This window comes from Corvus moneduloides, chromosome 1 (assembly GCF_009650955.1).
Source record: "Corvus moneduloides isolate bCorMon1 chromosome 1, bCorMon1.pri, whole genome shotgun sequence".
Lineage (NCBI taxonomy): Eukaryota > Metazoa > Chordata > Aves > Passeriformes > Corvidae > Corvus > Corvus moneduloides.
Window position 1 is genome coordinate 60,240,421 of NC_045476.1, and position 13,579 is coordinate 60,253,999.

Sequence of the window (13,579 nt, forward strand, 5' to 3'; positions counted from 1 at the left end):
AAAAGGAAAAAAAGAGAAGAATAAAACTAATCTGGGATCTTGTTTAGTTCAATGCCTGTCTCCCATATGGCTGGTCATCTTCCTGCAACCTGTCGTGGAACAGAGTCCGCGCAAATGGGAATTAATTATGTTTACAACATTTTTGTAAATAGAAGTACTTTCTGTGCACCAGGCTAATATTTTTGATGGTAGAAAACTGGAGTTTCCAGCCATTGTATCTGGGGCCTGTGGCTGTCTCAGCACTGGATTCCTGGACCAGTGCCCACAGCCCTGGTCTGGCTTTGGGCCAAATCCGGAGCTGAAAGGGGCTGTTCTCTGGTTCTGGTTTTGGATGTCGCTTCCGTGATTTTGGCACAGGCAAATCAGAATGCAGGCTCAGCCTTGAACCCCAGCATTAGGCTAAACCTAATACGAAAAGTCAGCCTGCTTCACATTACTCCTGCTGGTTAATTCCAGCTGTTAAACTTCTCCCCCCACTACCGAGCCAGAGAGTGTTTTGTTGACAAATTTGCCATGCATTTCAAGGAAAACAGAACCTGTCCAAGGCTTTGGGGTTATATATTTTTTTTCCACTGCAGGAAATGGAAGTGTTGGCAAAAATATTTGCCGTTGTTTAGGATAAGTGAGTGTTTGGACGTATCCAGTTTTAAGCGGTCTGCTTAGTCTGATACTCTTGATATATGAGACAGCAAAGAAATATGTCTAGGAGTCTTGGAATGAGGCATCTTTTTTATAAGATGAGTGAAATACACATGAGGATGAAATATTACTTGCATATTACCACCAAAGCCGGTCAAAATTCACTCAATTGACTCCAGATGTGGGTTTCTTCGGCAATTTTAAAGTTAGCACTACTGTAACTAGGTGTGAGGCCAAGGCAAACTACTCTAGTGCTTTATAGCACTTGGAAGCTACAGTAGTCAAATCAAAATATGTTACAAGAGAATCAGTTTCTTTAAGCTTAACAGCAGGAAGGATTTAATATACTGAATACAGCCAACCCATCTTCATTTGAAGGAACATAAAATAAATCCTTACCACATTTGTGACTTATTATTTGCATAAAGGACCCAGTTCAAGAAGCACATCCATGACATTACTCATGCAAGTAGGGCCCTACAACTCCTCACTACCTTTTATTTGTTTCGTTTCATTTCATCATTTCATTTGATTTCATTTGATTTCATTTCATTTCCATGAGATTACAACTATGCTGAAGGTGAGCATGCACCTCCATGCTCTGCTGATGCAGGTCAGTCATCTGAATATTCAAAGCTACTTTTCAGCACTTATTAAGTGCTTAATGAAAGATATTAATTCTACTTTTTTTTCTCTTCTGTCTGCTTATTCTCCTTGCAATTAGGCACTCTGTGTAAAAAGCTTCACAAAGGAATCCACTGTAGCCCCCGCTAGCAAGATATTTGACTCATCCTACAGTGATGGCACTGAGTCTTTTAGCATCTTACCTATTCACTAACCACTTATAGTTACACTGACACAGAACATTTCATTTACTGCCTTCACTTATTTCATTATTAAACTGTGAGAGTGATCCCATCACACAAGGTGAGGAGCCTCTTCAGTGCTTTCCTAATGAACAGCTGATGCTGTCCTGCACTCCAGCCCAGCCCACGTTGCTGGAGTTTAAATGGCCAATGCCCATCATCTGCCATGCTCAAGGCAGAGAGGGTTTCCATAGGAACAGATATTCAGATAATCCTAGATCCACCAACACCACTGTGGTGATAAAAGGGCAACATTTCCCCTGCAGTTTCAGCCAGTTTGGCTTTTTCCACTGCAAGGCTGGTAAGACCTTACACTAAAAGGCCCAGGTCCTGGAGCAAAGAGGTTGCCACCTTTTATGAAGTTGATTTTGTCTGCTTTTTTATACATGTTAATACAGGAGGACCCTTGGAAATATGACCCCAGCGCACCCTAAAAAATAAGAAACTGGAAGAGAAAGTGATTTATTTTAAAGTAAGAACCTCGCTCTGTGCAAACCAGCCTCCTGACTTTTAATACTGGCCATATTGCAGTCATGCTAGGCTGAAATGACAGACATGCTCCACTTTTACCATGGAAAAAAACTTTCCCTGACTGCAAAGGAAGAAGTAAGATTTGCCACAAAATTGCATACCAATCTAAGTGTTTAAGACTTTTTCTAAACCACTCAAAACCAGCTCCTGTCTGTCTGACGTTTCTAATGTGGGCATTTTGCAAGAGGATAATTTTAATATATAATTTGAGGTGGTCAAGTAAGTCTCTTTTACTATATTTCATGTAGCAAAGGCTTAAAAATAAAACCTGAGGTAATTTAGGGGTTTTGACTGACCTTCTGTTGAAATAGTTTTATCAGAAAACTGCCTTAATATGTGTTGGTGATGTAAGGACATATCCTCAGCTGGCAAAAATCTGTTTGTAGCTCCACACATGGCAGGGGGGCTTTGCCAAGACACAATAATCTCATGCAAATTTCCCCTGATGATTTTAAAACTCTTTAGTTCTTTAATAAACCATCACGTTGATAAAAGTTTAGCAGAGATATGAGTAGCACGGAAAAGAAAAAAAATGACACTAAAATAGGAGAAAATATTTTACACTTAAGAACCCTTGGCATGCTACACAGTACTATTTGATTAAGTGAAGTTGTAATACAGAGACAAAGATTAATCACACAAAAGAGCAACATAATTAATTGCAAAAGCTAAGGGAGAATTTCAAGAAAGAATGTATCCTTTCATTTAGCCTACAAAAATACAATTAGTAATTATTACTGATTTCCTGGAAAAAGTCCAGAGCAGAATTAAAATTATCTTGAGTCACAGGGAAGTTCATTGGTCCATGGGGACAGACATGCTGGGCTGAGGGAAGCTTATATTTGTTCAGCAAACTTCTTGTTTTTAAAATGATCTGTGCTGAATTACATATCAGGACACCCATGAGTGGGTCTGTGCCAGGACTGGGGAACTCTTATTTTTAAATGCCCATTATCTATTTTAAATAAAAAGTAAATCGGATTTCTGCCTGAAAATTTTGTAAGAGCTGCTGTTACAAGTAATACTTAAAGGTCATTGTAATCCAGAAAAATCATTACAAGCAATCAGAAAAGCCATGAGCAGATCAATTTTATCTAAATTACTTTAGCTCACTTGGGGCAAATTGACGCATTTCAGAGGAGCAATATCCTTTAAAAATCTATCTACCTGGGATCATCTGATCAGCCTTCGCATTTGTTCCAGGCTCCATATACATGAATTCTGTTCAGCCACAGGCAGCAAAGCAAAACTTGTAGTTGATGTTACCCATGCAGGGGTCTTGTTTCGTTCCTCCTTTCCTGGGACAGAAACAGCTCCTGCACAGGAGCTGCTGCCTCTGCAGGGATGTGGGAGGATGCCACAAACACAGAATCCCCACACATCTGAAACACAGCTTTTTAAAGACAAAAACCTCTTACAAAAGCATTTGGCTGTCTATCTCCACACTTGTTTGCAGCCTTTACTTCCACAGGATCTATTCAGCAGCCCCTGGCGTCAGCAGACAGTTTTCCAGTCAACTTTGATAGGAACTGAATCATACTGTAATGATGTGCCTGAGAATGACCAGCAAATTGTCCAGCCTAGCACCTCAGTTTCATGCAAAATGCTCAGGATGAGACATTATTTTCTGTGGAAATTAGTGGGGAAAAGTCAATAGACGTCAGCTACAAATCTGGTCAGGCAGTTTCCAAGTGCATGGAATATGCCTACAGAACCACACTGGTGTAAACACCAACAGATTCAGATAAAAAAGCAGTTAGTGCGGGTACACTGAGATTGCAATGAAATGAACCCAATTGCCTGGACTTTCAAGCCAAGCTGTGAGTTATCTTCCAGGCTTGCTTCAGACACTGTCTACCTTCAAAGGCACTCCGAGACAATTCTGTTTCTAATGGTATATCTCTATTACACTATAAAAAAAGAAATTAGCGCCCAACTTGATCCTAAATTGATATTGAAGCTTGGCCCACTGGTTACAGAGCTAGACTGTGGTCCATAGCCCTGATGTTCTGCTGCTGACTGAGAGATGCCCTCTGCTTGAGAGATCCTTGATGGGAGCAGGGCTAGCACAGTCAGATGTGTGTCATTGATTCCCACGCAGACCAGCAGAAGGGACCGGTAGGGGAGAAAAGGGAGCAGGAACAAATTATTCTGGGGGCTATACCCTCTGGGTAAACATGGCATAGGACAAGCCCCAAAACCTGGCAACCACGAACACCTCCATGCGCGCCTCTTCCACTGAGTGGAGTCCAGTTTTGTGTTACCCAAAATTCTTTGGCTACAATATTTTATTTCACTGTAGCCAAGTGTCTTCTTTTGCTTGCTTTCTATGCTGCTGTTGAATACAGGAACAATTTGTACGTCTTCTGTGGCTCATGAAAGCAAAGACAACCCATTATATTTAAAGTTCCAAGACCACAAGTCTCTCCAGAAGGATGTTGTTCTGGAAGATCAAAATTGATGTAATTCTTTTTTTCAGGTGAAGAACAGATGTTGAAGTTGTAAAGTCATCTTAGCAAATGCCTACGTGAAGTGGCACTGACGAAAACATGGAAGTATTGAGCAGTGAACCGCTTCATGTAGAAATTGTCAGGGAGATTCCTGTACTTACAGGGAGGTGGACTGGGTGTTCTAATAGATCTTTTCCATCTCAGTTTTTTATCACTATGATTCATGCTAATTGTTAGTGGGAAATCACTTAGTGTCAGTAATAGAAGTGACACATTTATTTCTTTTTAATCATTGCACATATATTGTATTTGAGGAGAAAGAAAGAGTTTATTTCTTTTCTCCTTTCCCCAGAAACATGTTTGGATTTCATGCATAAATAGTCTTTCTTCCCTTAATCTGATTCACATGACAGTATGCATTTGCATAAAGCTTCTTCTTGGGAAAACCATTCAAACCTTTATCTAGAGAGAGTAGACATGTCGCAGAATTATGTCCTGCTTTACAAGACAGCTTCTTTTTTTCTTTTTTCTGATGCATTATTTGTAGCATATGCTAATTTATTATAATGGTTATTAAGAGCACAAGGCCTTGCCTTTCAGCTTTCTGCATTTCCCCAGGCATACTCTAACATTCCTCTCTTTTCAGCTGTGCTCATCTTCTCCTGTCAGGAAGTAAAGAACAATTAATACATACTGCAGATAAAAATGTTCACACCAACCCACTCATTATTTGTTGTGGCTACAGCTCCAGTGTGCTTTGTGCTTTCTAGACATCCAAGCTGGATCTGCCCCAGCAAGAACGTGAACTGTAACATACCATAGCTCATTTTTACCATGCCACCTGTGGTTGGTCAAAGGGACAATATTATATTTTAGCCTAAAATCTATTTCTGGGCCAAATAAAGCTCAGATTCAGACCTGGCACTGTAACTTCTTCCCATCTCTGCTTCAGAGATACTCACCAGTTGAGAGGGGGTGAGGAGTTAAGTTAGGATAGCAATTGCTCCTGCTTGCTTTCTGCCATCTTGAGTTAAAATCTTACACCTGGTTGCTCTACTCAGGAGCCGTCTAGATCAGGAGTGAAGAACAGTGTCCCTTTTAACTTCAAACACAGCCAGTTCTCTAACCAAGAAGGAAGGTTTCAAACTCCCATCCTACCTCCTTCCTAAATTCTATGTGAAAAAGCTCCTGCCTGGGGGGGAGCCCATTCTCTAAAGCTTTGAGCTGCTGTTAAGTCAACAGACTCATACTGGGGTAAAGCTAAGGCCTGACTCTCTGGCTTCCATTTTGGCCCCTTTTTAGTTCTGGGATTCAGAGCAATTTCATTCTGAACTTTGACGAGATGTAGTGCACGTAATAGCTCATTTTTGTTGCTATGTAACTGAAGAAAAAGAGATCCAGTCTATGCAATCTCAGTTTTGAAAAAGTGTAACCTAGATATATATTAATAATCTAGATATAAATTATTATAGATTATATATAGATTACATATATTATTATACTCTTTATAATCTAGATATATTTTATGGCTTTTAATAGATGATAAAATTGCACTAAACATTTTTATGAAATCAAGTTTCTTTTGTCCCAATCCTGAAATAAAAGTTTGAACAGAGCCAGTATCAATATTTTTCCTCTTGATAAAATATTATATGTTTTAGAAAGCCAAAATCTATAAAAAAATTCACTCAGATGTTACTTTCCATGGAGTCACAAAGTCTCAAGTTGAAACAATATTTACTATCATAACTGAATTTTAAAGTGTCTTCTTGGGAAAGAAAAGTATAGATAGATATTATATCAACATTAAATCAACAGTTAGAGTAAGAATAGATTAACATCCATTCAAGAGAGAGCTGGAATTGTGTCGAAGGGTTTGGTGACACCATAAGCCACAAAAGCACAAGTCAATTATCTTCTCCTATGGCAAGATTTTGAGTTTGCAGCTCAGCTGAAGTGTATCTTGGTGAACTAATAGAGCGATAAACATAGCAATACATCACTTTGTGCATGTTTAGATACCCGCAGAAAATAATTTCAAAGCATTCAGAGGGATGCAGGTAGAGACTTTCCAGTGAAATGAATGAAGGTAACACTCTAAATCCAATCGTCAGTATATTAAAATCACAGTTATTTTTATATCAATTATCTCTCTGAGATAATTTGTAACAGCAATGATTTCCGGAATGGGGCCCTGTACTTTCAAAATGCAGCAACAGTTCTTAATTATCAGGCATATTTAAAGTGCATGCAAACTAAAGAAGGTGAAGGTTAAATATTATGTTCAAAATTCAGTAATTGGGAAATGAATCCTTTAAAGAGGCAGAAATGATTCAGTGGGAGGTAAGTATTGTCCTTCTGCTGCTCAGTGCAACCTTTCCATTCCTAATTATTCCATGTTGAGTAATATGTTACAAAAAGGAGAAACTATTATGTATGTGCGGATCCAATTAATTTCTTAAGGAAAGCTGTTTGTCTCATCTCCAAACAAGAGCTTTCTTAAGGAAAGGAGAGGTAAGGTAAATCAGAGAATTCCTCCATTATGAATAAATAGCCATTGAAGTTTACAATTCAGAATCACTTTGGTCCCCAACATACTGCGGTACTGAGATATATCTCTGTGGCTGATGGAGATAACCACCCACAGGAAGACTTCATTTTGCTTTTTGGAAATGGAGAGCTGTCATTACTACAAAACAACCACAATGCTGTGCTGCTTGGACAGACCTAATGGTCTGTCTGTGATCAGGTTATTCTGCTCAGCAAAGAGAGACACAAACACACACGTTTTGAAAGAGCAAGCACTCACAGCACTTACCACACTTCCAGCTGCCTTACACCCCATGGATCTTGCACTCTTTGATGAACCTGGGGGTTCATTTGAGGCCTGCAGTGTATTCTGTCATACACTTGCTTGCGCGGCAGGCACAGATTCCTCAGTAAGGAGTTCTCCCCTTCATTCTCACAGTCCTGTTCTAACTTAATCCAAGTCCTAAAGAGAAATTAGATGAAGGAAAGAGAGGAAAAATTCACCAGAAGGGGAACTCTTGATAAGCATACTTCAAACATATTCCTTTGTATCTCCTGTAGTGAATCATGTGCCCAGCCCTTACATATAAAGAGCTCTCTTATTATAAGCAAGCAGCTTTCCCATGGGAGCGGGGCATGCACTAAGGCTCAGGTTGGATTTCATGCCATCCACTTGAATTTCTCTCCTGTTTTTCTTGTCACTACAGCCTGCACAACTGAAGAAGATGATGTACAGGCAAGAGAGTGCCAAAGAAAGGAAGAGCTACTGGAGGTAACCCCTTTTTCTTCCATCAAGCTGGATCTGCAAATAATCTGCACAAATTCCATTTAAGGGATCTATGTCTACATGTTGTTCTCAGTCTTTCTACAATGCTTATTCCACAGGGTAAGATCCTGTGGTTGAGAGACATCTAGGAGATGGTGACAACATCAGCCTATCCCTAAATTTTTGTTTTATCACTATATATTCCTCTCTATCCTTTGTTATTAATTTATTGTCAAATTTGGAAAAAAAAGAAATACCTGAACTAAAAGACAAGATTCTCAGTTTAAGAGTTCGAACTAGTCCCTTAATGGGACTGAAATATACCACATCCTAAGGCAGAAAGTCTTGGAGAGTGGAGTACACAAGGGCAAACACTGGCAAAGAAATGGAGAGATCACCTTTACTCTTTGTACTGTTCTGACTTCATTGTTGCAGTTCTTCATGCAAAATCCCTGCTGTGGAAAGATTCTTCTGCTTGTGGTGTGCTGTGACTAACAGAGGAAAAGTGTGGCAATGAAAGACCTGAATCTCCTGCTGCACAAACTGCTTTCCCACTCCATCTTCATGTCCAAACCCACTCCAAATTGCTTTTGTATTCCTTCTGTCCCATACATGAAGTCAGACTGAGATTCGTTTGCAGCATGGTTTGAGTAACCTCTGCTCTAAAGCATAGACAGACCAAAACAATAGTACAGCTATTGAGAGACTTGCCTGTTCGTTGGTTAAGGGGTGCCAGGGAACAGTGTCTGGAAAAGGTCAGCTGAAATGAGCAATGTGACAGTGAGCCTCAGAAACCTGTTTGTGGATAAGCCGCTATAGCCATAGCCATAGAATAAAGGCAACACCCTATCAAATCCTAAAGACTGTTCTTCTCACAAATACCGACCTGCTGTACCAGGAGAGCACTGTCTGCTGAGACTGCTTGAGCTGCAAGAGGGCACTGAACTTTGGTGTACCTGTCCTAGAGGTCTCCCAAAGCTAACAAAATGAACCTGTAGCTAACAAAAATCACATAAGCCTGTGTTAGTGACCAAAGTTAGGACTTGGGTTTCTGGGGTGAAGAATGGCTGCTTTTTCTTGCTAAGATCACTAACAGCTGAAGAAATCCAACAGCCTTTTTTAATGTGCCCCTTAGAGCTTGTAAAATGGTATTAGCTATTATCATAGTTAATATTGCTTGATGTGGAAATATAAACTCAGGAAAACAAGTACTAAAACATTTGTGTAAATGTAACTCCTGACATTTATGTTTATTAATTTGCTTTCGAGCAGTTTTCCATATTAAAAAGAGATTGATTACTCTGAATGTGGAAAATACCAAGTTGTCACTAATATATTTTATTTAATTACAAAAGCAATAGAAAGGGGGTTTTAATATAATTCTCCTCCACAATTCAGTATGCAAGATTTTTTAAAAATCTAACACACACTTGACAAGAAACAGATATGTTGAAAGACATCAATAAATGTACTGATTAAGAGTTTGAGACACTTACTTTAAAAATGTGGAGCAAAGGCTGACTATTCTAATTACCTGAGACATGTGACGTCAATTGTCCTTAATACTTTAAGAATGACAGGTTACAAATGAATAGATATTAGGGCTTTCTGCTCTGTTGCTTGCTGAAGAATCTGTTGAAGGACAAGTACTTGGATATGTCACCTTGTGTCTCAGGAGCCGAGGGGAGTAGAGAAGAATGAAAGGATGATGATGGGAAAAGTGAGATTATCTCAGTGTTGCATTCTTTCCTAAATCCAAAGTGGGAACTGATTCTCGAAGAGAAAACAATGCTTTGTGGTTTTCAATTAGAAATACTTAAAGGTGTATGCAGCTAAGCTCCAAGCATTATTTCCCCTCACAGCTCTGAGGAGTGCTAAGAAACTGCATAGACTGTATTTCCCATATAAATAAAAAGAGGAATTAATTCTCTTTAGTGCTGGACATGGCCTGCTGACCAAGTTGTTCGCTGCTTTCAAAGGCTCAAAACAAGAGCTACACTGCTAATGATGTTAATATGAACTCCTTGTTAAATAAAGATTACGTCTTTTTTCTAAGCAAGTCTGTGAGCATCTTTGCCCTCAAACAGAAAAGGCATACCCAAGATCCAGCCCTGCTCCTCTACAGTGAGGAAGAGTATGGATTGAGGTTAGCAAGTGTGGTGTTTGACTGTGAGTTTTACAGTGTGATGCCAGAATTAGCACAGCCAACTAGTGTACATCTCCTGCCTCAAATAGGCCATAATTTGCTTCTTCCAGCACATAAGCCTGGTAGGGACCCTTTGCTGTTGCATTTTATGCACAACCACAGAGGCAAAGAACACCCAGCACAGGTCACACAGCAAACACAGCAAGTGCTATGGCCCAGGAGGTCCTCTCAGGACAGCTACCACAAACAGCTGCAGCCCATGCCAGGGCACAGGGTGACAGCTTCCCCTGGCAGAAGGTCCCATGGCAACGGGGCTGGAGTTGACCTAAATAACACAGCCTGGTCTTCACCCTTCTGTAACAGACAAGGGGTGTGGGGCTCCCAGTGACCAGTGTTCATGCATGAACGCCTTCCTGCCACTCTTGACACAACCTCATTGAAACTGCTGACCTTGCCAGGGAGGTATTTATGACATGTTCATTACCCAGAGTCTGAACACCTGGAAGAGAAAAGGCTCTGGATTCTATTACCAATCCTCTAAGTTGTCCTGTTTCACTAATTACTTTTCATTCTCATTTATTACAAATAATATAGCTATTTCTCTGCCCATCTTTCTTTCTGCACAAAATGCAGTGTAGATAAATTATTTACTCTAAGTCACCAAGTAAGAAAATGAGACAATATTTCTCTTCAATTCGAAGAGAAAGAAAATTGCTTTAAAAAAATGCTTTATGCATAAAATAATAATGTTTATTTATGTAAATACATACTGGCACCTATTGTCGTCAACACAATTAACATTCCTTTTCCAGGGAATAATTCACAAGTAGGGACTGAATACAAATTGCAGCTCTTGAGAAGAAAGATTTCAACAAACACATATAGTAATGCCCCTAAATATATCATAATGGTTAAGAAGCACAACAAAACCAATAAACCACCGATGGCCATTATAAATTCAGCAGTGGATCAGTTAATATCGCAGTCCTCTGAACACATTTACCCTGCCTGGATTTCAGCAACACAACCGCCCTTGCAGATACAAAATGCCGGTTAAATAGAGGCCTGTTCTCCTGTGGCTTTCCCAGAATTTAACCCAAGATGAACTCTAGCTAGTGTATCTATGCTGCTATCTGGTATGAATACCCACACTGAACATGGGACTGATGATAAATGCTTCTGTAAGGGTTTTTTTGCAGAAAGACCAATCCCTTTAGAGTGAAGAATGTGAAAAAACAGCAGACAAAAGGCACACCCTTTAAAGCCTCAAAACACAGACACCTTATTATTTCCCCAGTGATAGGCTTAGAAAAAATTGTGGGTAGCAGCAGTGCCCAAAAAATTAATGTTAAAAATTTTAAACAAGTGGTTTTACTGAGAAATACTTCTTAGAAGTACTCAAAAAAAGAGGACTCAACTTTAGTTGAGGGTTTTCTTCTGAAAGCATTTAAGGTAAGAGAGAAGGGTGAAATTTAAAGGCAACAGGACAGTACCCTCTGCCAGGACCAGAAAATAAATTGAAAGCAGCCCCATAAAACACTCACTTATAACATGAAATCAGTGAAGAGGTGGAAATTGAACTGGAGAATTGACTTGTCATCCTCTCACTTTACTCCCTCCTTGAAAACAATCATAAAAATTTGAAGCAATTTGGTGCAATGGCCTGTTCTCCTGTTAAACACCTTAATGCATTTCATTTCTTCTAGTTATTCTTAAGTGCTTCATTAGACAAACAATTATATGATTCATGCACATCTAGGATAGAAAATATTTTAGTGAACTATTACAGTTCTTGACTCTACATTCTTACGGTCAAAACCACAGGGAGACAAGACAAGTTTACCTGTAAAACCACACAAAGCTTTTCATTTTCCCTAAGGTATAAGAACTAGATGTAATTACAATTAAATCTTTACTTTAATGAAAATATTTTCATACTACTTCTGTCCAGGTGTGACAAACTCATCCATATTTCAAGGACTTGGTGAAATAAGAGTTCTGACACAACTGAAAGACTTTGAGAGACTGAGCCTAGAGAAAACAAGGTAACTTCCTCCGACAAAAAGCATCACAATGTGGCTTTTCAGAAAGAAAAATCCCAGCTTGAAGATGTTCCAAAGCACATTTTCTCCCAAGAGTGCTTGCTAAAGGAAAGAAAATACAAAAGGAAGAATATTGCAAAAGAGAAGAAAATCCACCTAACTCAAACCACTGCCATTTTCTTGTCTGATAAGTCCAAAGCCAGGTGGCTAGAATAAAAGATTCGTGTTTATCTGTTAGAAGATCTGGGGCTGATTCATTCTATTTACTGCAGCAAGCTCACCTGTGAAGCTTTATAGATGCCTTAGGGGAAAAAGCTCAGCAGGGGTTAACTTCTTGTTGTGGGGGAAGAAAGGAGAGGTGAGATTTGAGTTTTAATTGGTGCAAGGGGAAATCCCCTCTCTTTTATATACCTGGTTCAGAGAAAAACACAGGTAATAACAATAAAAAAAAGTCTTAGGAGAGGAGCACAATTCTTTAAGCATTTCCAGGTCATCTTGGAGGTGGGGGAAGGGAGTTATCATTATAAAAGCTTCCCCTGAGGTTCATTTGGGAACTCAGTTGTGAGATTTGTAGGAAGCTTTAACTTGTGCGAAATCTGTGAGTTTATTGCTTGAATTAACTCTGAACTGAGGAATAAAGTATACTTAATGCACTTTTAAAGCACTGTTTTACTTCCCCGTTTGTTTCTATAAAAGGATGCTTTCCAAGCTGATCTGTGCAGTATATTTGTCCCTCTAGGTTTTACCTTAATTTGCTTGCTTGAGCCAGAACTAAAGAGACTTGAATATCTGGTCCCAGAAATTATTCTTTCATTGTGTACCACTGTCATTTCTGTCTTGCTTTCCATTTAAAAGATTCCAGCTTCCAAGACTGCAGTTTTCAGGAACTAGAAACCTAAAATGGCAATGCTTCTCTACAGGGTAGTAACTGCAAAGATAAAATAAATCGGATAAAAAACTCAGAACAGTTGTTTTAGTCCAATTTGCAGTTGATGTGGGATAAAACACCAGCCTGTTTAAAACTAAAAGTGAGAACAAAAAATCCCCTAACTTTTACATATGGCTGCAAGGCAGTTTATTTGGAGCAAAAACCCTCTAAAGCTATTCCAAAACTACTTGCTTGTAGAGGCAAGGTTTTTCTATAGCAGCAGGCGTGTTGAGGTGTGTTGCCCTCTGCTCTGCAGGGTTAGCAGATCTGCTCCCACCAGCCCCCTTGCCCATCAGCTGCCAAAGGCCGCCTCAAATAGAATAGCAGCAGAAGGTGGTGCCACACTTCACCTCTTTTATGTCAGAAAAAAGGACATTTTCATGTCCTCCCCCATGGGTTTCTTCACCCTCTGAAAAAATACTTGAAGGATTATATTACACTTCCTGGACAATTTGATCAGGGAACACTGTTGGCAAATAATGTTTTATATTTGCAAATTTGCCTTTTCTTTCTTTTTCTGCATCTAGCTCCTTCTTAGTGTAGGCAGCTTTGTCTACCCTTAAAGCTGTCCTGGCAAATGCTGTGTTGTATTCCAACTGAGCCTATAAAGTTTACAGAATAACAGGGCTGCTTTAATGTAGCAAATGGAAGGGCCAGAGATAGGCCAAAATTACTTTGACAT

General features: G+C 39.4%; 1 long non-coding RNA gene across 2 annotated transcripts in view; it reads left to right on the forward strand.

The window, feature by feature from the left end:
- The window catches only part of LOC116445208, a 108,144-nt gene extending 95,390 nt beyond the window's left edge, over positions 1-12,754 (forward strand). For both annotated transcript variants that reach the window (XR_004240698.1, XR_004240696.1), the window contains exons 2-3: positions 7,723-7,787; positions 11,879-12,754. This is a non-coding gene — a long non-coding RNA (uncharacterized LOC116445208). The remainder of the gene's footprint in view (positions 1-7,722; positions 7,788-11,878) is intronic.
- Positions 12,755-13,579: the final 825 nt, after the last annotated feature.